Here is a 23411-nt window from a genome sequence, read left to right as displayed (position 1 = left end):
CCGGTGCGTGTGTTGTGTGTGTGTGTCCGGTGTTACAAGGAGGAAGTGTACGTGTGTGTGTGTGTGTGTGTGTGTGTGTGTGTGTGTGTGTGTGTGTGTGTGTGTGTGTGTGTGTGTGTGTGTGTGTGTGTGTGTGTGTGTGTGTTTTAGGTAGACGCACTACATAGGCGTGGGCGTGAGGCAGGCAAGGAAGTGGAGCGAGCGTCAAAATTTCAGAAAACCTTGACTCATTTTGGTCTTGACTCACGGGCGGCGAGGGTGCTGAGTGTGGGCGTGGGAAGGAGCCGCGTGGGAAGTGTTTTGCCCGACTCGGCGGATGTATGTGGAGGAGGTGGAGGTGGAGGAGGTGGTGATGGTGGTGGTGGTGGTGGTGGTGTCAGTGGGGGCGTGAAATGTTAAGCCATTATCTTGGGCGTCGTGGGTCAGTGGGGTCGAGGCTGAAGGAGTATGAGTCAAAGTGAAAAAAAATGGGGAGTGAGAGAAAAAAGATGAGGATTATAGACTCGTCGCTTCTTCTGTGTGTGTCTGGGGTAGCACACACACACACACACACACACACACACACACACACACACACACACACACACATCCATAAATCACCGCAAAGAGAATTACCGTGAAATTTTCCGTCAGCTTTGATCGATGTAGGAAATTGAGAACTGAAGGCATGAGACGCATTACATATATTCTCCTCCTCCTCCTCCTCCTCCTCCTCCTTGACATTGCAGCCTCACCATAACGTAGCAGTACTTCGTGAGACTGCAAAGGTCCCTCTGTATTCACGGTGTCAGTTGGAAGTGATGCATTGGAGGTTTCAAGAAGAGGTGGAAGGTTTTCGTGTGTGAAGAGGAGGTGGAACTGCAAGAGGGTACCCAGGACGGCCTTCACTCTGATATGATGGGGGGAGAATGCACGTGCTTCTCCTCCTCCTCCTCCTCCTCCTCCTCCTCCTCCTCCTCCTCCTCCTCCTCCTCCTCCTCCTCCTCCTCCTCCTCCTCCTCCTCCTCGCTGACAAAGGAAGATAACGCATGTGATGTATTGCAAGAGTGAGCATGAAGAATAAGGTGACAGCGAAATTCTCTCTCCTTTACAGTAAGGATGCGTAGTCTCAGGTGGTGGTGTACAGGATGTGTGGGTATGGTGGGCGTGGGTGCTCTGTGGAGATGCTGGGTGCGTGTGAGGGCGTGGGATGCGTGTAAGGGTGCGGGGTGTGTTGTGAGGGGCGAGGTGTGTTAGCATAGCAGGCGAGGTGGATTTAGTTGGGTGGACAGCTGTGGAGTGCGCGGGGGTGAGTGAAGGTACATGTTACTGAAGGTGTTCTTTTGCGTTGTGAACTCATACTGAAAATTAAAAGGGAAACGTGGATATTATTAGGAAATTACATTCGTTTCATCTTTAGATACACCAAACACACACACACACACACACACACACACTTCATATAAACGATTATTATTTTTTTTTTTTTTTTTGTAGAAAATTTAGTTGGAATCAGTGCGTGACGCGTGACAGGTCCGCAGGTTGTGTTAGGTTATGTAAAAAGTGTGACGATAATGGTGCACGTATATTAATATTAACATGGCTTCACTCACCAGGAGAGAAGAAAAAAAAACCACGTCTGACAAAATGCGATGGACCAGATTCTGTAAATTTACCAGAGCAAATGGCTTGAGGTGAGAGGAAGACGAGGCGAGGGGGAGCTGTAATGAGTGTAGATAGGTGGGGGAGTGATGAGGGAAGCAGGCATGGAAAGGCATCGACAGACCGCCCATAAATCTCCAGGTGGCGGAGGAAGTTCAATAATGCATAGTGCTCCCCTCAATAATGGTGAGCCGCCATGAAGCGAGGCCGCGCTGTGAATACCAAGCCCTCCTGTGACCATAAATACTTATTGAGGAAATATTTACGACCTTCATAGATTCAGTAGCGATCCAGTCTCCCTTTTGTGGTGAGCCGGAACCCGAGGCTCAGCCAGTGCAGGCTCCACGCCACTTCTTCCGAGCCTGTGCCTTGTGTGGGTCTCTCTCTCTCTCTCTCTCTCTCTCTCTCTCTCTCTCTCTCTCTCTCTCTCTCTCTCTCTCTCTCTCTCTCTCTCTCTCTCTCTCTCTCTCTCTCTCTCTCTCATTTTTACTGTCATTAATTAATCCTTATTTCTTGATATTTTGTCAGTTTATTATTATTGTTGGTAACACAACCGCCACTCTTTGTGTTTACACTTTATATTCCCTCTCCCTTTTTGTAAGTTTTTACCTTTTGGACTCCTACTTATTAACAAACCATTTATTGCTTTTATTTCATATCACACACACACACACACACACACACACACACACACACACACACACACACACACACACACACACACACACACACACACACACACACACACACACACACACACACACACACACACACACACGACAGTGCCACTCTTGGTTTCAATCACAATGCCTTGGCGGGGACGCCCTGTGGCCTTCCCCGCGGGCAGGTGGGCGGCAGGGCCGAGGGGGGACGTGGCTGTACATTCCCCCCATCAGTCTGTGGTGAACGGGGCGCATTGTGTCACCGCGTAATTCATGTCTTTATTAAGTTAATTGTGCAGTGGCGGCGGCGTGGCGAAGGTCGGCGTATGGAGAGGCGAGTCCTCGCCGCCTGCAGGTGTTGGCCAGGTGCGGGAGGGCACTGCAGGGAGGGCGCCTCGGGCAGGTGTGGGTAGGCACTGCGGGGCAGGGTGCCTCGGGCAAGTGTTGGGGAACCAGGAAGCCGTGTCAACAACAACAAAGCTTCGCCCAGACTCCAGTGTGAGTGGTGGTGGTGGTGGTCGTGGCGCACACTGCCATTACTTTATGTTTGTCTGTTTTATGGACGGCTCTTTATGTATTCAAATAGATTCACAGTTCGTTATCTGAGCCCTTTAAAACTTATAGATCGACACAGTAAGCGGGAGGTAATATATTGTTTTAATTTGGAATGGAGATGGTCTTCATTTGTAGTCAGACTCACCACAGTGGCACTTAGTGGCGGCGGCTGTAGGGGTCTGGTGCCCCGCTGCTCCCATTAGCAGAGTGGGGTGGGAAGGAGAGAGGTGCACCCCCCGCGTGGCCTCAGTGTGAGGGCGTGGTCACGTTCCCGAGGCTGAGCCGCGCCGCCATTGTCCTGATGTGCTGCCGGGCTGCTCCAGTTTAGCAATTATATTTCGCAACTGTTGTTTTTGTTGGGTGTTTGCTGCCAAAGGCGGCAAGAGTGAGATCAGCGATAAGTAAACAGATTAGACAGAACCGCAGTTTTTGCCGCGTGGCGAGGCGTGGGTGCCTGCTAACGCGTTGCATTAAGAGCTCATTGACGCCTCTGACACCCCAGGGGGGGCCATCGTGACGCCTGGTGCAATTAAGGAACACAGGCAGGTGTCCACACCTGGCGTATGATGTAATTTAATTCACACTGGCCTGCCCTCCCTTCATTACCTAGTAGGATCACCATCGTGGGATCTAATAATCTTCGGCACACTTTAAAATATTGTTTATAGTTTTTCACACCATTCTGTAGTGAAAAAGTACGCTTAAATGTCAGGGACTGCGTAGCAATTCTTTTTTTTTTTTCTGAGGAGGGTAACACCGACACTCTTGTTGAGATATGCGAGGTAAACGTAGCGGCAGTAGCATGTGTTGCGGCGGTGGTGGGCGAGGTGTGGTGCACCGCTGCTGTGCGTGAGACAGGACCACCACCACCTCGGCCATCACCGCGTCTTTCCCGCCTGCATAACTGTGACACAGGTCGAGGCAGTCCAGTGTGTGTGTGTGTGTGTGTGTGTGTGTGTGTGTGTGTGTGTGTGTGTGTGTGTGTGTGTGTGTGTGTGTGTGTGTGCATCTAATAGTCCAGCGGAACCAGCCGGCTGCCGGAAAAAAAATAAATAAATAAGATAAAGAAATAAAATAAAGAAATAAGTTAAGGACGATGTGGTGGAATGGAAGCCCCGCGGGGAAGGAGGTTGGCTGGAGTGTCCCGTGGAAAAGGAGAGATGGGGAGTATTGAGAGAGAGAGAGAGAGAGAGAGAGAGAGAGAGAGAGAGAGAGAGAGAGAGAGAGAGAGAGAGAGAGAGAGAGAGAGAGAGAGCAGGGGTGAGGAGGAAAGGGGAGAATTCAGTAAAATAAAAAAAAAAATTAAACAGTAGAAGAAAGAAGTCAGTAAAATGTCTTAGTTAGCCTCGTTAAATCTGAGCTCCGCCTAGCCCCGCCCGACCCCGCCCCGCCCCACCCCACCCCGCCCCGCCCCTGCACTCTCATTCGGGAAGTGGTCATAGCGCTGCGCCATATACGTGCATGGTTTTTCCCTGGTGATACGCGAGTGATGGCGAGATAGTGTAGGTTTTTGTATGTATGCCTTCACGAACGAGACTATGGTGTGTGTACTTACGTGTGAGAGAGAGAGAGAGAGAGAGAGAGAGAGAGAGAGAGAGAGAGAGAGAGAGAGAGAGAGAGAGAGAGAGAGAGAGAGAGAGAGAGAGACCTTTATGACAAGAAAAATAATAATAACATGTGAAAGAGAGAGAGAGAGAACATTTATGACAAGAAGAAAAACAATGATAACAAGTAGGGGAAGTCGAGAACCATCAACGAAGAGTATAATGCTCAACAGGAAGTGTAGGAAGAGGAAGAAGAAGAAAATAGAGAAGGAAGGAGTCAAGAACGCAAAATCATTTACTCAGCGCAAGTGGAAGACACAAATGAATCTATTCCTCAACCTTATCTGATGGGGACCCTTCCTACCTACCTACCCACCTGCTGCTACCTGAATAAACCACACTAGCTATAATATGCTACCCGTGGGTTATCAACAGGTCGCTTCTTACCTGGTCATAGTGCACCGGTCCCGCAACTCTCGCCGAGTCGCCCCTTCTCTCCCCGCCCCCTGGATCCCCTTCCTATCTCCCCTCACACACGCGGCCTTGTCTAAGCCCCTCTCGTACTTTTGCTTCAGTTTTTGGGTGTATTTTTCCATGGTTTATGTATTGGCTCGTGGCTTCCGTGTAGACTCTTTCGGGTGTTTGTTTTGCTCCTTGTTTGTTCTGCGTTTTAATTAGAGTGACTAGCGAGAGAGAGAGAGAGAGAGAGAGAGAGAGAGAGAGAGAGAGAGAGAGAGAGAGAGAGAGAGAGAGAGAGAGAGAGAGAGAGAGATGTGTATGTGTAACCTTGAGGAACAGATGGGTAAGTGAATGCAATATTTTTAGTAGAGGAAGTTACCTTGGTTGCTTCGGAGGAGTCTGGAAGCACTCTCCCTCCCCCGCACTTTCTCCTCCTCCTCCCCCTCGCTGCGCTGCTCCTCTCCCCACCACCACCAGCAGCTTCCCGCGCACGCCGCCAATAACAGCATTACCCGCTTGCAACCTTAACCTGAAAGTGCCTTCGATTTTTTTTTTTTTTTTTTTTTCCTTCGTAGCTTTAGGTAAGATTATACGTGAAATTGGATGGTAATAAATAAATGTACCTTTGCCCTTGTGAGACACTGGAATGAGAAAGATCAGGTGTTTTTGCAGTCATAAGAGGATGGATTTGTCGTAATTTTAGTGAAACCACCACCACCACCACCACCACCACCACTACTACCATAACCATCATCTGACCCTATGATTCCACAACACGCCAAATGCCTCTCACAACATTCTCCACTCCTGTTTCTCCCCTGTCCGTCTGTTCCGGGCAACCCTAGCATCGCACTATATAGTATGCTCTCCTTTCTTTTAGTAGGCCTAAACTCCCCCTCTGCTATTCTCATTGTCCATCTATCATCTGTTCTACACACACCTTTTCTCCTCTGTTCTTTTTTTTTTTTCTGTTGGTTTCTTCGTGAGGCCTCGCACATACCGTGGTAAGCGCTCCCCTCTCAGAACTCGCCTGTTAAAAATGGCTGCCTGTCACCGTCACAAGGGCACGGGAGCCTCCGTAATGAAGTAGGCCGGGCCGCCACCACAGCCATAAAGAACACAGCGTGACGCCTCCAATACCCTGCAGGAACACCAGTCATCCATTGAAGTAGTGGCCTTGTTGCCTCGCTAATTGGTGTGATTTACTCCCGCTGTTGTCGGAAATATAAATGTCGGTGGCAAAGTGGTGGCCTGGGAAGCGAAAGGCGAGCCGTGCCAGTACCTAGCCACGCTGCCGGGCCCGCTACTCCCGCCCGGTGGAGGCGAGGCCATCTGACCCACTTGTTTGCTCGCCACTTTAAGAAGAGGGAAAAAGTCGACCTTCGCACCCGCAATAAGCATATCTTTTTTCTTAATACCTCCAGGCAGGCAGCGCGCTCATTGGCTGCACAACGGGAAGAAGGTCGAGTTTGTCCGCCAATGAGCGCGCTCCTCAGGAAGGCACCTCGCGGGGAACAGATCCGCGGGTCATTATCGAGTTAATGCAATGCTTTTATTGTGTTTGGCTCCCTCGTAATCTTTTTTTCATGGGATGGAGATGTGCTTTGTATGTGTGTCTGAGGTACATCGTCCTCCGCGGCTTGAGATAGCAGGAAGGGGAGCATGTGGGAGGGGTGGGGGTGGGGAAGGGACCGTGCACAGCCTTCACACACGACCTTCGCTGTCGCCCATGAAGACCTTCGCTACTCCGGCAAGAACTTCACCTCCTGCATGTTAATTCTTGCCTCATCTCACCTCTCCCCGTCCCCCTCCCCCATCAAAGACGTTCTTCCCGTAACTTCAGCCCTCGTCTCCCATCGCCCTGCTCCCTTCCCCTCGCTTCCCTTTGTGCCAGCTCCTCGGAGCACCTCCTCAGCGCCGCATGACGTCCACACCAGCCAGGAGGCGGTGCAGCAATCTCCTCTCATTCATTACTCTTGCAGAAGGACAGAGGTGTGGCTTCTTCCTATGTAATCAATATCTCCTGTTAAATCAACAATGAATATTTTTAGAGGTCAGAGAATGTAAATAAGAAGAGACTTATCTTCTTCCCTGCTGTGTTATCTTCCTTTTCCTCCATCAGTAGCAAAGATGGAGGCAAAGAAAATAGAAAGAAAAATCAGTCTCGTTTATGTGGTGGGTTTTGTTTTTCTTCTTTATCCGTATTCGATTTTAGAGTTGTTTTCTTCTTTTCTTTCTTCCAGTGCGCTGTGTTTCTTTTTCTCTTTGTTTTGTGTCGATTCTTGTCCGCACATTAGGCAGGAGAAGTGTACACGTTTCCTCAGCAAAGAGCAACATTAAAAGAATCACCGCCAAGCTGCTGGCGTGGCGGCCGTGACCCCTCCACGCCGCGGCTCCATCGTGTCACCAGCGGCCATGTCGTTGTCAGGCTCCTGATGACGCCGCTGATAACACGCTCCGTGCCGCCCTTCGCCCGCTGCCCGCCGCCCATCGCCTGGCTCCCTTCATGTGCCGCCCTGCGCTTACACTCCCGGCACAACACAACGGCCAGGCCACGCTGGGGAACAGAACAGGGTGCGATGGGTGATGGATCACCTTCCGAGGCTTGGGCGACGGCAGACTTTACGGGTGATTAGTGGCCCGTGGCGTGGTCCAGGCGGGCTGAGTGATGGACGGTCGGGCTGGTGCGATGCTGGTGCCGCCTTGTTCGCACTATTGATCACGCCCGCCTTCCACAGATCCCGCCCGTCACCTCCTCCGCCCTCCACCGTCTTCCTCATACCTTGTCACCGTTCACCACTTTTCCGCCCCTGTCTTCCACTCACTTCGTGAATTGCCTATATGATCCCGCCGTACCCGCCCCGCACCTCCCGGCTCTCCCTCCCTGATCCATTATGACATATCTCTCCCGTGAAGACCCTAAAATGAAATTCCTCCTTCAGCTGCATTTACATTCCCACCCAAGATGCCTCGCGAGGGTTCACGGGGTCGGGGCGGGCGGTGCGTGGCTCCATGACGCCCTGGCAAGATGTTATCCGCCTCATTAACATGTGGATGTGTGGCGGCGCCCGGCAGGCAGCAGGCGAGGACGTGGCGGCATCTTGCTGCATTTTTTCTTTACCCGATTTTTCTTCCTCTTTGCATGCAGGTAATAATTAACTTGTCCAAGTCATAACCTGGTATTTATGTGCAGAGTTAATACAAGCATCAGCTGCAGAAGCAAAACACATCTAGGACGCACCTGAAGGAATGCGGCACACTTGGCCTTACCTGCTGCACCTCGTATTCCTGCACGCACAGCCAGTACGTTCATTAACTGCACCTTGGTAAATTTACTCAGAGCGTCCCTGTAAGCTGAGGACCGCGGAGGAGAAAGGTGATATTTTGAAAGCCTTCTGTTATGCGGTTTGGTGCGGGAAGGGACTTGGGAAGGGAAGGAGGAAGAGACGTGTTGTGTTGACGGAGGAACCTGAGGTGGTCCCTGGAGGTGTTGGCAGAGTGGAGGTGTGGATGGATGGAGGCAGTAGGGGGAAGAATGGCTTGTGGACTCGACACATTAACTCTTCCTGACAACGCCGCGCCGAAAATGTTTCTTCATTTCCACCTCTCCGGTAACGCTGCTGACTTATAACGGGGCCTATTTTTTTCTTTGTCATCTAACTTTGAACGTTTTAATTTCGAATGGTGGATTTTTTTTTTTTTTGTGTCATGTTAAATTTCTGTCCTAAAATTATTTAACGTCTTCCCTAAATCTTATGTAAGAATTCTCTCATTTTGTCATTTCATTTCTCTGGATCTTACCTTCGTAACTTTGAAAGTTTCCAGTTTTCTTGTTGCTCTGTTTCTTTTCCAAAATAGTTTACTTTTCACGAAAATATTTCCTACGAGATTTTAAATCCCTATAGTTTTTTTTTTTTTTTTTAATCTAGAATCAAAATCTTTCCTTGTTTCTGTTTCTCAGGTAACATTACTTATATATTTTTTTTATTTATAGCGTTCCAGTCTACATAAATTTTACCTAAGAAACTTCTGATTTCTTTAAGAGTTTTCTTCAAACAGTTTTATTTCATCTATCACCATTTTATTATTATTGTTATTATTACTGTTGTTTTTCTTTCTTTCTTTCTTTTTGCAATGTTTTTACCGAGTCCAATAATACTTAAACCTCTTTCCACTCGTCACGTGCCCCAGCACTCACCTGAGGGAGGCGGCGCAGGTAACGGGACACTCAGGTAATTTATTCCATAGTTGCGCCTTGTGCCGCCCCTCGGAGGACGCAGTCACCGCGCCGCCATCTTAGAGATAATGGAGATGTTCCTTCATGAAGTGTATTTATTTATTTATTTATTTTATTTATTTTTCCATGTCTTCGTTCCTTCATGTATGCGTACACACACACACACACACACACACACACACACACACACACACACACACACACACACACACACACACACACACACACACACACACACACACACACACACACACACACACACACACACACACACACACACACACACACACACACACACACACACACACACACACACACACACACACACACACACACACACACACACACACTCTCTCTCTCTCTCTCTCTCTCTCTCTCTCTCTCTCTCTCTCTCTCTCTCTCTCTCTCTCTCTCTCTCTCTCTCTCTCTCTCTCTCTCTCTCGTATTTCCTTACTTTCTGTGAATTTAATTTCCTTCAGTCGAAATTAAATATGAACAAATTACCGTTACTCGTGTTTTTTTCCCTCTCCCAGACTGCCGGGACGTAGATGAAGGACAATGACAACAACAACATTAATAATAATAATAATAATAATAATAATAATAATAATAATAATAATAATAATAACAATAATAATAATAGTAATAATGCTTCCTCGTGTAGCCAATCTCTGTCACTCTATTAATCATCTGCCTGTGTTTGTCGGAAAAGAATTAATTGTATACTTGAGTCGCGTCTTTGATGATGTGCAGGGAAGAGAATGCGGCGACCTTGACTGGGAGGGAGGGGGAGGAGAGGGTGAAGGAGAGAGGGAAGGGGCGAGGGAGAGGGAGAGAGAGAGAGAAAAGGGGGAGGAGTGTTAGACTGAAGCTGAATTTTTAAGCAGGAACAGTAAAGAGTGAGTATAGGATAGATGGTGATGATGATGATGATAGGAAGTGAAATGAAATGGAGAGATGAGACAAGAAGGAATGAGAGCAATAAATGAAGGGATGGATACTTGTAAAGGGGAGGTGGGAGGAAGGTGGGAGTGCTTTTGTTTGGACATTCTACGTAGAGGTAACACCAACACCATCACCATCACCATGCATATCATCCCTCAACAACACCGCCACCACCACTGCCACCATATCTACCCCCCTCCATCACCACGTCAATCACCACCAAGGACCTCAGAGTCTCTTATCGTTTGGTTAACCCGTGTAAACTTATGTAAACCACCATCACTTGCAATAATCGTCTTCTTTAGTAAGTGGTCATTATAAGTATACATATATACCCATACTAGGTCAGGTTCTGTATGTGGTTGTTTATATAACTACTACTAATACTAATACTAATACTAATACTACCACTGCGGGAAAGATGTAGCAAATCATCACTTTCACCATTTGTCTTGGTCTACAAAGGCTCGTGCTCCTGCTGTTTGGCGTGAAATGACTGTGTCCGTCTCTATTTTTCTTTCCCCCCTTCGACCTTTCATCCTTTCTTTCCTGCTCTCTCTCTCTCTCTCTCTCTCTCTCTCTCTCTCTCTCTCTCTCTCTCTCTCTCTCTCTCTCTCTCTCTCTCTCTCTCTCTCTCTCTCTCTCTCTCTCTCTCTCTCTTTCTTCACCTCGGTAGTAAAGTCATCGTATTTCACAAGACTTTTTCTCCTCCTCTTATTGTTCCCTCCTTTTCCTTCCTCCTCTTTCTTCTTCCTTGCCTTCCTCCACCTCTCGTTCCTTCGCTGCCCTTCCTTTCCCTCCATTGATGGCCGGTGACAAAAAAAGAAAAAGGTCTTGTTGAACTTTTTTCCTTTTTCTTACCTATATTCGACTTTGCAATTTTCTTTTTTCTCTCTTCTTCTGCGTCAAGTTTCTTCTTTTCTTTGTTCAGTGTCGATTCTCTTCCTCTCTTATTTGGCAGGAAAAGTTTACGTACGTACATCACTCGTTGCCTCACCGAGAAATTCTTGGGCCCGCTTCGTTTTTCTTTCAACCTCAACCTCTTGTTCAAAAGGCCGGGGAAATATTTGACTTGGGAGGAGAGAGGCGGAGTAGAAGAGAAGAAGAAAGATTAGGAGGAGGAGATGGTGGGTGGAGGTGGTGGTGGTGGTGGTCATCCTTATGTGTGTCATAAAGGGAAAAGGAATCTGATCCTTATAGTGACTGTCCTCCTCCTCCTCCTCCTCCTCCTCCTCCTCCTCCTCCTCCTCCTCCTCCTCCTCCTCCTCCTCCTCCTCCTCCTCCTCCTCCTAACGAACCGTAGCAGTGACTCTATGGGGATGATGGAAACACTCTCTCTCTCTCTCTCTCTCTCTCTCTCTCTCTCTCTCTCTCTCTCTCTCTCTCTCTCTCTCTCTCTCTCTCTCTCTCTCTCTCTCTCTCTCTCTCTCTCTCTCTCTCTCTCTCTCTCTCTCTCTCTCGTGTCACATCAATAAGGGGTTTGTAGTGTGTTTGTCTTCCCCAGCTTAACCTCGGCGCCAGGGTCATGGAGGTGTGTGTGTGTGTGTGTGTGTGTGTGTGTGTGTGTGTGTGTGTGTGTGTAATTAGCGGTTTTAGCAGCACAGCACATCTTACTTATAAGCAAACGATGAATATGTTTGTTTTAGAAGGAAAGAATAAAATTTAACGCGCGCGCGTCACCGCATACACACACACACACACACACACACACACACACACACACACACACACACACACACACACACACACACACACACACACACACACACACACACACATTAAAAATAACAACACAGATGGGTTGGCAAGCTTATTTTTTTCCCTGTCGTCCTCATCAACACAATATTAATCTCCCTCCTCCTTCTCCTCCTCCTCCTCCTCCTCCTCCTCCTCCTCCTCCTCCTCCTCCTCCTCCTCCTCCATAGCCAGTAGACATCATTATATTAAGAGGAATCCCGTATCAGCAGACGGGAGGGGAGAAATAACAGTGGTGGTGATTGGCGTGTGATTGCACGAGTGATTCTGAATCCCCTATGGATCTGTAAGGTGTTGGTGCGACTGGGACGTGAGCCTGTGACGGGAAGGCTGAGCTGACGAGGGAGAGAAGGAGAAGTAGGAGGAGGAGGAGGAGGAAGAGGAGGAGGAGGAGGAGGAAAAGAGGCAATGAATCAAACGACACGAGCTTGAGTTGTTTATATAGTGCCTCATTAATAATTCCCTTGCGTCTTGTCTTTGTCTTGCAAGGGGCTTTTTTCTCTCTTTTTTTCTTTTCTTTTCAGTGTCTTTCTTTTACGGGTTGTTTCCTTTTTTTTTCTTATTTATGTCTCAGTGCTGCGTTGTTCATCATCCTTCGCGTATATATATGTATTTTTTTTTTTTCCTGTCTCGTGTGAGAATTTCGCTCCAGTGTTCGTGTCTGAAGAAAACTTTATAAACGTGTAACATTTTTAAGTTTTCTTTACCTCTTCTTTTCTTGTTTATGTCTGAAGGTGGCGATGATCATATATATATTTTTCCTGTGATTCTTACTTGTGTGAAAATTTACTTCGTTTTAAATAAAGTGCGTTCAAGTTTTCCTTATCACTTACATATTCTTGTGTCATGTGTTTCGCTCTTGCCATCCAGCGTCACCAGCCAAGTCTGCTGCATCTTTTGTGTTTGGGCTTAGATGTTTCGGAGGCGTGGTTGGTCGGCAGGCGCATGCAGGTGTTTAAAGTGGCGCCTTTACAGAAGTGCATGTCAGTCCCCAAAGTTCCGTGATGCAAGCGCCGTCGAGGATAAGCTTGAAGGGAGCCACTGCCCTGCTTATCATCTTCCAATAACATTTCTTCCCGACTCGTGGAGAAAAGAAAAAAATACTTCAAAATATGTGTCTACGAAATAAAAATAAAAAAAACACTTACGTTACATCAGACTCGAGGCACGTTGAGCTTATGGATATAATACATAATAATACACGACTTTTATATTAGTTTATTGTAAGTAGGTACAAGATGTACTTCAATAGGCGAGTTATTAAGGCTATTAGTTAGAGTGGTGGAGGGACGTGAGGTGGCGCGGCAAGTAGGCTGAGGCTGAAGCGAGGGCGAAGAGGGCGGGATGGGCGACAGAGGACACGACCTGTTCAACTCCTGGTGGTAATGGGACCTCGGCAGTCACGCTCAGGGGGACCGCTGGCTGTGTCGCCCACCTACCTGCTCACAATTCACATCCAGCTAGAATTTTTTTTTTTTTCGACAACAGGAAAAGATTGTGTTTCATTCTCTCTCTCTCTCTCTCTCTCTCTCTCTCTCTCTCTCTCTCTCTCTCTCTCTCTCTCTCTCTCCTAGTTATGTATTATAATACTGAATCTAGCTTCTGTCCGTTTTTTTTCTTCTTTTGGTACTGTAGCAAATAATCTAGTCAGCCATAGAAACATCCCATTTTCTCTCATATTCAGGGTACACTAAAACTTACGCGCTTCTCAGAACCAGTAATGTAAACACAAGTCACCGCTCCAAGCACTCCGTTTTCTCTTATATGTTTTCAGCCTCCCGTTCTCTTTCTACTGCACAGATTTTTCGTCTTTCATCTCTTCTTCCTCATTTTTTATACATACACATTCTGTGCACGCTTTTCGACACATACGTTACACGTCTTTTCTATACATCATATTACTCCTTTCTTCACACAGACATACACACACACATTCACTCTCTTTGTTCATATCTTTATGTAAATCATTTTTTATGTTCAGTATTTCTTGTGTACATGTTCATGTTTTTGTTAAATAAAGTAGAGAGAGTTTAACCAGTCTAACAAGTGGCTATAAATACAACCTTAGCTGGTGAACAAAAAGAGTTAAGAGATTAAAGGACTTGCAACTGCTGACGGTTACCTGTCGGTTTTCTCTTCTCTATCTCTGGCGAGTTAAGAGATTAAAGGACTTGCAACTGCTGACGGTTACCTGTCGGTTTTCTCTTCTCACATTCCTGGCGGCTTCCACCTAGATCACTAGAGTACTGCTTTATCGTGTGTGTGTGTGTGTGTGTGTGTGTGGTAACGGTGCTGGAAGTGGTAGTAGTGGTGGGGGAGGCGTGGCAAATGACGCGGCGTGGTGTGGTAGGGGTGCACTCCACGCCTCACTGCTCGCCACATTACCCGCTCAATTGCCTCCCGGAATTTTACTGCATTTTTTGTTGAACCCTGTTGACGAATAGACGATAATGGGCAATCTCTCTCTCTCTCTCTCTCTCTCTCTCTCTCTCTCTCTCTCTCTCTCTCTCTCTCTCTCTCTCTCTCTCTCTCTCTCTCTCTCTCTCTCTCTCTCTCTCTCTCTCTCTCTACATAGCATTGTTCAGTGTATCATTGGAGCTACGTAAGGATCAGAAGGTGCGCTACTATTTTTTTCTTTCTTTGTGTTCCTTAGTGTTGCTTTGTCCCCCCCCCCCTCGTTCTTCCATTACGTTTTAATGTATTTTTCCCCTAGACCTGTTTTTGTGTCCGTGTGCGCGCAGGTGAGGGTGTGAAACAAACCGTGGGTGTGTGGGTCACCTCTCCTGCTTGTACTGGCTGCCGGGCTGTGTTCACGTGGGAGTGGCAGGTCTTGCTGGCTAGCTTTTTTTTTAGGTGACGTTTTTAAGTCTCAGGGGCAGTGGGATTTAAGTCGTCTCTCCTTGGTGTTGTTAATGCCATGAAATAACTGAGGAATTGTAAAATATCATAAATTTGGTGAATGTTTAAGTTAATGGAATGCTGGGTGATCTTTCCCCTTCGAGAGTTAATGTTGACTAATATTAAGATTATGATTAAGTACACTAGAATTAGGGCGAATGTAGCTGCTGTTTGGCTTTCCTTCATAGGTAAACAATTGTCCCGAGAGTCAGTTGAATGATGCGCCCCGTGATATTCTTAAGACAAACACAAAACACAACACAACGGTACTTTGTTATAACCTCCTGTTGTGATTAACCTCCCTACTCCTCCTCTTCCTCTTGTGCTATCCTGTCTCTCTCACTAATAAAGCAGAATAGTTACCCAAACAGCCTATTAAGGGCCTCAGGGTCTGTTGCTATTTGGTCTTCTTTTGTATATTCCTATTCCTCCTCCTCCTCCTCCTCCGCCTAGGTACTAAAAAGGAAAAAGAAAAAGTAAGGGTGTGTCTCTGCCGCCTCATCGTCGCCCTACTTCTTCCACGAAACCAAATCATCAAGTTCTTGTTATGCATTGATTGACCAACCTGCTTACTATGGATGACGGGAAGGTGGCCCCGGTACGAGAGAGAGAGAGAGAGAGAGAGAGAGAGAGAGAGAGAGAGAGAGAGGGGGGGGGGGGGGAGTTAAAGGAAGGAAAAAGTGATGCAAAGTTAAAAAAAAAAAGTTTGAAAAATCCGGTTAAGAGGAAATGAAGAAATGTGTGTGTGTGTGTGTGTGTGTGTGTGTGTGTGTGTGTGTGTGTGTGTGTATGTGTGAAATTTTACATTTTGGAGGACGAAATCTTGCGAAGTCTCAACGCGCTTCGTCACTGTAATGAAATAATAACAAAACCTTAATTAACAAAACACACCGTTGGCCAAGGAGTGTATGGCGGCATTCAAGGCTTCACTGTTTCACGAGAATCTCGGAACCCCTATTTGACTCCCGTTTCGAATCCCACATGGTTCTCTGGCTAGAGGTCGCAAGTGTTCGCGCCGGGCCCCTATTACCCGTGCCTGACCAGTGCCCGCCCGCCCGCGCGCCGCTACCCGCTACCCGCTGACCTCCACCGCCGCACCTACTGCACAAAACATTAGGGGGTAACGGAGCCGCTGTCCGTGTTTTAATATTTACGTGCAAGATCTTGATTATTCATGCAGGTGATGGCGGCGCGTTACTCGTCTGAACGGTGAGTCGCTTAGAAATGTTTGCTTGAGTGCCGTAATGACTCGTGAGGTGTGGAGCCTGGGAGGTGCCTCGTATAGAGAGAGAGAGAGAGAGAGAGAGAGAGAGAGAGAGAGAGAGAGAGATTGTTAACCCTGTCACAGCGATACGAGACAATCAGCAGCACCAGAAGTAATGTATGAAATCTTTATAAGCATTTACAAGAAAGAAGGATTAAAAAGAACAGATTTAGCAATTTCTATCCAGTTTAAAGATTAGAGGTGGCTGTAGAAGCAGTAAAAATGTTTTGAGTGATTAGTAATTAAGGAAGGATGTACCAAATAAGTCAAAGGGTTAAATGGGGTAGAGTTTGTAAATTAAATGAAGAATTGGATGGTTTTCTTGTGTTGGATAAAATATGCATACATGTTTAAAGGACGGTTTAATTACAGTATTTCGTGTTGTTAGCCATTTCTGTATTTACCTTGGCAACTCTGTAATCTCTCATCTCTGTATTCAACATGCCATTCTTTTTTCAGCCACACTTCATATTTCCCAAACAAACTGTAACATAGCGGTTTTTTCATGCATTTAATATCAACGTATTAATAGCACCCCTAATTATATGTTTTGATCCAAACTTTAAATTTTCACCTAATTCAATCATCAGTTATAATTCGAACGCCATACAGTCAGTCGTCCTTTTTACCTGAAGCCCATACAGCTCAAGTCTATTTTTGTCAAGCAGTAAATGAAGTATGGAAGTTACCGAGATGTTCCGTCCCACGCGCTGCCTGTGTGAGGTGCGGGGCGAGGGGCGCGGAACAAGGGCGGGGGGAGATGCGACACGGACAGGAATAGGTACCTCTTAATTGTCCTGATGGAGTGACGAGACGAGTGACGAGAGGCCGCCAGGTTCCCGAGGAGGTAACAGAGGCCTTGCAGGCGAGGAGGGTGAAGAGGAAGGGGCAGAGTACAATATTAGGACTAGTTTTTATGATTAACTTGTTAGTAACCAATTGATCCTTTAGTGCTGCCAGCAGACCCCCACGACCTGCATGGCGAAGAGGAGAAGGCGGAGGCGCATGGAAGTTATCGTCGCATTTTGTGCAAGTAGTTGGTGGTGGTGAGGCGACTTAGCTGCAAAATTAATAGTGACTTGGTTGCAAATTAGCCGCAAAGTTGCAGATCAGAGGATCACTTGACGGGGCTTTAAGTTTGCGGCTTTAAAGGGAGAGAGAGGAATACGTGTGCCGGGGAGGAGGTGGATGGATGGATGGATGTGTTCAGGGTGAGGAAAGGGGACAAGATTTAAAGGGAAAGTTAAGGGAGATTCAGGACCTCGCTTAGGGCGGGGAGTGCAGAGGGAACGCGTGTGTGTGTGTGTTAGTCGATCAACATATTCTTCGTCCTTGCATTTTCCCGCGGGACTCTCGTATTGCTCAATCCCGTGGACCATAAACGATGCCGCTGAGTGATTGTCTGATATGCTTATTCATGCTCCCTGCCACTCGTCCCTCCTTCCCTCTCCCCGTGCCCTTGCCTGTCACTCCCGCTGCCTGACAACCGTGCCAGTGTGTAGCAAGAGGCCCGCGGTGTGCCGTCACCTGAATTTGAAGGAGTGGCTTTAAATAAAATGTTGTTCTAGAAGGGACGAGAGGTTCCTAGAAGTGTTTATAATAATATTGCTAACAGAAATAGTTCACCTCTTGACATTTTAGTTTGAGCGACACAAGGCGACTACTGCTACTAAAATGTTTGAACTACTTGATCGCCCTTCTTGCTGTCAGGGGTGTCCCTTGAAACGGTACTCTGAACCTGCACCGGCCAATCATATCAAGACTGAATGGAAGCCGTGGCAGGCAGTTTTAATTTCTTGGTGGTGGTGGTGTGAAGTGCTTCCTGGAGAGCCTCGGTGATGGCTCTTGAGTGGCTGAAGGGGAAGTCAAGGTTTCTGTTTACGCTGACATTCGAAAAATTCACTTTCTGTCCACTTTCCGACGCTCCAGCCGTGTGTTTTGTTCTCCAGAGCGGCGGGCGGCGGCGGCTCAGGGTCGAAGATTCGGGGTCTGGGGGCCGGGCTGGAAATGGCCGCCTGAAACCAAACATGACTCCTGCTCATTAATTGTTAAGTTGCTTATTTATTTATTTTATTTTTTTTTCGAGAATATAAAAGTTTCTCTGGCCAAGGACTGAAATGAGGAAAATGAAAATTACTAGCGTGGGTTGTTCTAACACACACACACACACACACACACACACACACGTATAAACATTATGTGGTTGGACAAAAGTTGTTGGGGCCACAAATCATGTAGGAAGGGAACTACAGACGTTGGGGAAACGCGCCACCCAGCCAGGTGGCGGTGGGGTCTCCCCCAGTGTAGGGATGGGAGGTATTTTGCTGTTAAGGGCATTGAGGTGTTGTATCATTTTCTTCGCGAATCTATAACGTCACAGGAGGACAGTCCAAAGAAGTCGTTGTTTGATGACCAAAACGTAAGGCCACTTCCTAGACACGTTGCCTTCCCACCGAGTGCCCTCACCACATTTCCATCTTCCTTTAAATCATCATCGCTCTGCTGCCGTCTGCATCGCCTCCTCCCTCGCCACGGGCTGTTGGTGGAGCCTGCCGCCTATCTGAACCATTTGTTACGCTTGTTCTGTGTTTCAGCCTCGCCGAGACGTCCTACGCCCATGCCATTAATTTCAACTTAGGCAGTTCCTGTAAACAGCGCGCACGTCATGTGGCAGCCGGGAAACACTGAGTCAGACATCGTGCGCCTTTAGTCCTCAACTCATCACGCGTGTCCGGCGGGGAGGTTATCGGGTTACTAGTCATCGCAGCCCACTTGTACATTTTGTCTCGAATTCCTTGTTTCATTACCACCTGTGCCCGCCACGCGCGCCCCTCCGCAGGCCAGGGAGGAGACGCCGCTGGTTTCGTTTGTTGTGGGCGCGCCTCTTGTCTCGTCTTCATCACGGATGCAAGTTAAGTCACCCAGCACAGTGGAACGAATGGCTAATAAAGATAAGTTTAAGCGCCGTGGGGGAGATGGAACGAGCCCTTCAGGTGGAACAAGAGGAGGTGCACCACTATAACAACTCACCAACACACTCCAAGCCAGTCAGTTCCCGCGTATCCGCCTCTGTCTTGCTCGCTCAGGATCGAGTCACTTCCACCCATTAACGTCGCCAGCCTCGCCAAACCCGCTCCTTTGCCAGCCCGCCAGAACGCACATTTCATATCTCATTAAGCTGACGAAAAAAAAAAGTAATGTGTGCAAATTAACGCTTGCATCCCATGGCCGAGCAAATAAGACCAAACAGGATCTGGAGCAGATCGACTCGGACGTGTGCAGCCTGATCATGACAAAGAAAAAATGTCTCATTATCATAAGCACATACAGCCATTAGGACACTCCTGGAAGCATGGAGGAGGAGGAGGAGAAGCGGCGTACGCTGGAAGAAGTATCGGTGAGGAAGCCGAGAAATCCTGAATGGCCTCGCCCGCCGCGTGTCTGGATCACCTACTTGGCGGCTAATGACTGCCATCAGGAGGGCAGCCGTGACCTCCACTGCCGCTGTTCATTGCATAGAAAAGCTGGGCGTGCACCGGGCAGGTTTCTGAGGCAAGGAAAGGGTCCTTAAGAGAAATGGAAGGATTTTGGAAACAGGTGAAGAGTGCTGGAGGGGATCTGGAGGCAGGTGTAAGAAGCTGGCGTCAGGTGTGAGGAGCTCCAAAGGGAAGGAAGTGGGAGTGTGGAGCGACCCATTCGACCCTGGCGCGTGGAGGGTGGAATACACAATGCTAAAACTATCTGAATAATGTATTGTATGCTGTAAAGGTCGAATCTATGTAGGTAGTTTCTCTCTCTCTCTCTCTCTCTCTCTCTCTCTCTCTCTCTCTCTCTCTCTCTCTCTCTCTCTCTCTCTCTCTCTCTCTCTCGTGTAAGGCGCTCCCTGTACGTAAAGATTGAGTTGTGGCGCAGAATGATCACCTGTCTGAGCAATCACAATAAAGTGCCGGGCGAGACTTGACCGTGACCTGCTGGGAATGAGATCGAGGGAGTGAAGTGCTCATTGGTGTTTGGAAGTAGTAAGATGGGTTGGGAGGCATGCCGGGGTGTGCTGGAGTGGACGGGGATCGAGTATTGGCTATTGGCTCCTTCCTTTCAGGTGGACGTGCCTTGAATATTCCACAGCTCAATAGGTTCATTAGTAAGGCTCCCCTGATAAATGGCCGCACCGATGAGACTCACAGTTGGGCTCAAGAATGGGCCGAGAGGCGAGAGTGGCCTGAGTATACCTGTAAGTGGCGAGCCGCGAACCACTATTAGCATCTGGCGGCGCGCGGCGACTGACTGACTGACCGACTGACGCTTGGTGCTTCAGCCCCTTCCTCCGAGGCAAAGCGATCCTGAGCTATGCAGATGCTGATGCTCGGCCAACGGGAGGAGAGCACCACGAAAATACATGTCAGGGATGGAGTGTGACTGATGGTACAGTACGCCTCCTTGACTCTGCCTCCCCTTACTCCGAGGGAATACTGCCACATCGCACCTGTTGGGGCTTTCCCGCAGTGATATCTTCGTAAAGTTGAGAAGGTTTGGGTCCGTATTCTGGAACCTTTTGGGCGTTCACGTTCGTTAGGACTACTTTCAAAGGTCACAGGTATTGTAGATTTTTTTTTAAATATTCGCTACGCTTTACACGCTTAAAATTCTTTAATAAAAACTCCCAGCGTGTTGTTAAGGGACCGAAACGTCTGAGATCGGTGTGCATGAAGCAACAAGTGAAACATCGCTGGTTGAAGCAAGAGATGATTAGGAATGGCAGCGACTGGATCCCCAGGTGACACCCACGCAGGGGGAGAATAATGCGATTTGGTGTTATTTATGGAGTGTTGCAATCGTGCCGAGGCGTGGTCAGTGGAGCACAGCAGTGGTTGAATGAGCGAGTGTGTTGACTGGTGAGCCTGGTGGCCATTTATTATTCATTTAAATGTTTTTATTCTGTGTTTTGCGTTTTAGACGGCGGCGTTGATTTTTTTTTCCTTTCTTTCTCCTCCATTGATAGTGACAATAATTTAAAGGCTGTATCTTTACAGAGCATTTGAACTAGAAAAAAAAAGATGCAGAAACAAACTGCAACAACGCAAGGCTGGATGCATTCATATGTGTATTTTTCTCATGACCGCGGAGTGCATGTCTCAGAATGACGAGTCACGGTGGACGCAGAGAACGTGAGAAGGAAGTACGGCAGTCGTGGGTCAGCAGGTGGCTGGAGACGGCACCAGCTAATGCCGAAAGTTGTATGTAAGGTTTTCGACAATGGAAATAAAAAGGGGAGGTGAAAAAAAAATGGTATAAAAGAATGAATGAGGAAAAAAAAAAAAACGATTGACAATAAAAAAAAAATCAGGATGGCAAAAAAAAAAAGATGGTGTTGATGTAGTTGGCTGGTGGTGTCAGGTCACGAAAATTCCCAACCTTGATTTCTACTGGTGTGTGTGTGTGTGTGTGTGTGTGTGTGTGTGTGTGTGTGTGTGTGTGTGTGTGTGTGTATGCGCGCGCGCGCGCGTCCGTGCGTGTTCGTGCGCGAGTTTTCAATCCCGCCGAGGAAGTTTGGCGGTGCCTGAAGTTGGGCACAGACTTACTCTTTCATCAACTCGTATCCTTCCCTCGGCTGCTTCCTCTGCCGCCGCCTCTCATCCCCTCACGGCCGGTGGTTCCGTCTTTCCTGTTTGTCAAACTGCCTCGGTTAGTCTTCAAGGATGTTTATTCATGTTGCCGCCGCCACTAACGACTCTCACACGGCCTGTCTTGGGCTGCCTGCTGCCAGGACCCGTCCACTGGTGCTTGAGGGCCGCGTGACTTGCCTCCCTTTGTGGCAACCTTGTTTCTCGTTGTATCTCATTTCTCTCCTGCCTGCGCCACGGCGTCGCCCCCACACGGCGGCTGCAGTGTGCCCTGAGTGGCGGCGACGGGTGACAAATGTGATCTCCTTTTGGTTCGCGCCTCGGCTTGGCTCAGAAAGAGGACATTACTCCATACTCATTCCCAGTGGTTCACCTGCACGCTACACACAGTTCGTCACCTGGAGCCAACAGAGAGAGGATTACGAGAAGGGATTATGGCAGCAACACACACAAAGAACGTACACTAATCTGTCACGAATGTTATGCTGAACTACGTAATATTACCAGCAAGCTATGTGTACCACAACGGAGTAGAATAGAGCAAGGAAGAAGGAGAAGAGAATCAGGAAAAATTAAGGGGGAAAGGAGGAAGAGGAGGACATAGAATGCTAGGAAGATAATATTGTCAGTACATTATGTTTGTGTGCCGCCTGAGTAGTGACACATCTCGGCATGTAGGCCAGCATTCTTTGCTCTCTCACCACGATTATTTTCAAAGGCCACATGATTAGTCTGATTCTCACGAGTGTTTCTCCTGTTAATAATGTAGAAACCTCATTTATTTGTAACGAGACCCTTAAAACCCCGGCTAACTTTAACTACAGTAGAGCATATTTAAAGTAGTGGAGCTGCGGCGCAGGAGTGTTTCAGAATAAGGTCCATCCATAGTGAGGAGTGAAGAGCGTGACCAGAAATGTTCATTGGCGAAAAGCATCCACCAGCACCTACCAGCCTTCATATCACCTCGACGCCGCGGTCCAACAATTAATCCGCCTCGTTACCTCACGGACTCATAAATGCTGCACAAAGAGCCGGCCTGAGGGATGATGGTGGTGCTGGTGGTGGTGGTTTGGGGGGGTGGGTGAGGGAGCGTGTGTCGAGTCCCCGCTTCACGTGTCGGCGACGGCTGGGTGATGGGGAGGGAGGCAGGGAAGAGAAGCAGAAGGGAGGATGTGCATGACAGGAATGGCGCGGCTTACTGTCCTGATGGTGACGTGCCGATCACTTTGTGTGTGTGTGTGTGTGTGTGTGTGTGTGTGTGTGTGTGTGTGTGTGTGTGTGTGTGTGTGTGTCCCTGCCAAATAATCTATAATGTATTGTCGAGTGTTCATGTACTTCTGAGTAAGAATTATTTATTGTTAGAGAATACGAGCAGCAGATGTATGATGGATCGTGACACTAAAATCTGTAATCTGTGGTATATAATGTATGAACTAATTATAATTGTATTGCTTGCTGTAGTCAATGAACCATTTATCTGTGTGTGTGTGTGTGTGTGTGTGTGTGTGTGTGTGTGTGTGTGTGTGTGTGTGTGTGTGTGTGTGTGTGTGTGTGTGTGTGTGTGTGCTCTTGGTTTTGTATTTCACGGCCCTGTTCGTCTTGAAAAATATATATATTGCCTGCATGTTGAACAGTGTAGAGAAAAACATATTTTAAGTAACAAAACAACAATAGGCATTGAGATGGAAAGTAATAGTGACACCTAAAATTAGTGGTCGTTCTTTTTTTTTTTTCACTTTTCCTAATTTCTCACTTTTTCCAAATAACGAAAAAAATATATATACAGCGACATTTTTTTCTTTTCCTTTTGTTTTCGTGTATAATATGAAT

General features: G+C 47.6%; 1 protein-coding gene across 5 annotated transcripts in view; it reads left to right on the top strand.

The window, feature by feature from the left end:
• LOC135101234 (tyrosine-protein kinase Btk-like) overlaps nt 1-23411 on the top strand; it is a 139308-nt gene that overhangs the window by 89950 nt on the left and 25947 nt on the right. The window contains exon 1 of one of the 5 annotated variants that reach the window (XM_064004900.1): nt 15723-15905. The exons of 3 other annotated variants lie outside the window; for them this stretch is intronic. The gene's annotated coding sequence lies outside the window, so the exon portion shown is untranslated. Of the gene's footprint in view, nt 1-15722; nt 15906-23411 lie in introns of those variants that run through there. One more of the 5 variants, XM_064004901.1, reaches the window with a different exon arrangement.

The sequence above is a fragment of the Scylla paramamosain genome, chromosome 6, assembly GCF_035594125.1.
Source record: "Scylla paramamosain isolate STU-SP2022 chromosome 6, ASM3559412v1, whole genome shotgun sequence".
NCBI lineage: Eukaryota > Metazoa > Arthropoda > Malacostraca > Decapoda > Portunidae > Scylla > Scylla paramamosain.
This window is presented reverse-complemented; position numbering and strand designations above follow the sequence as displayed.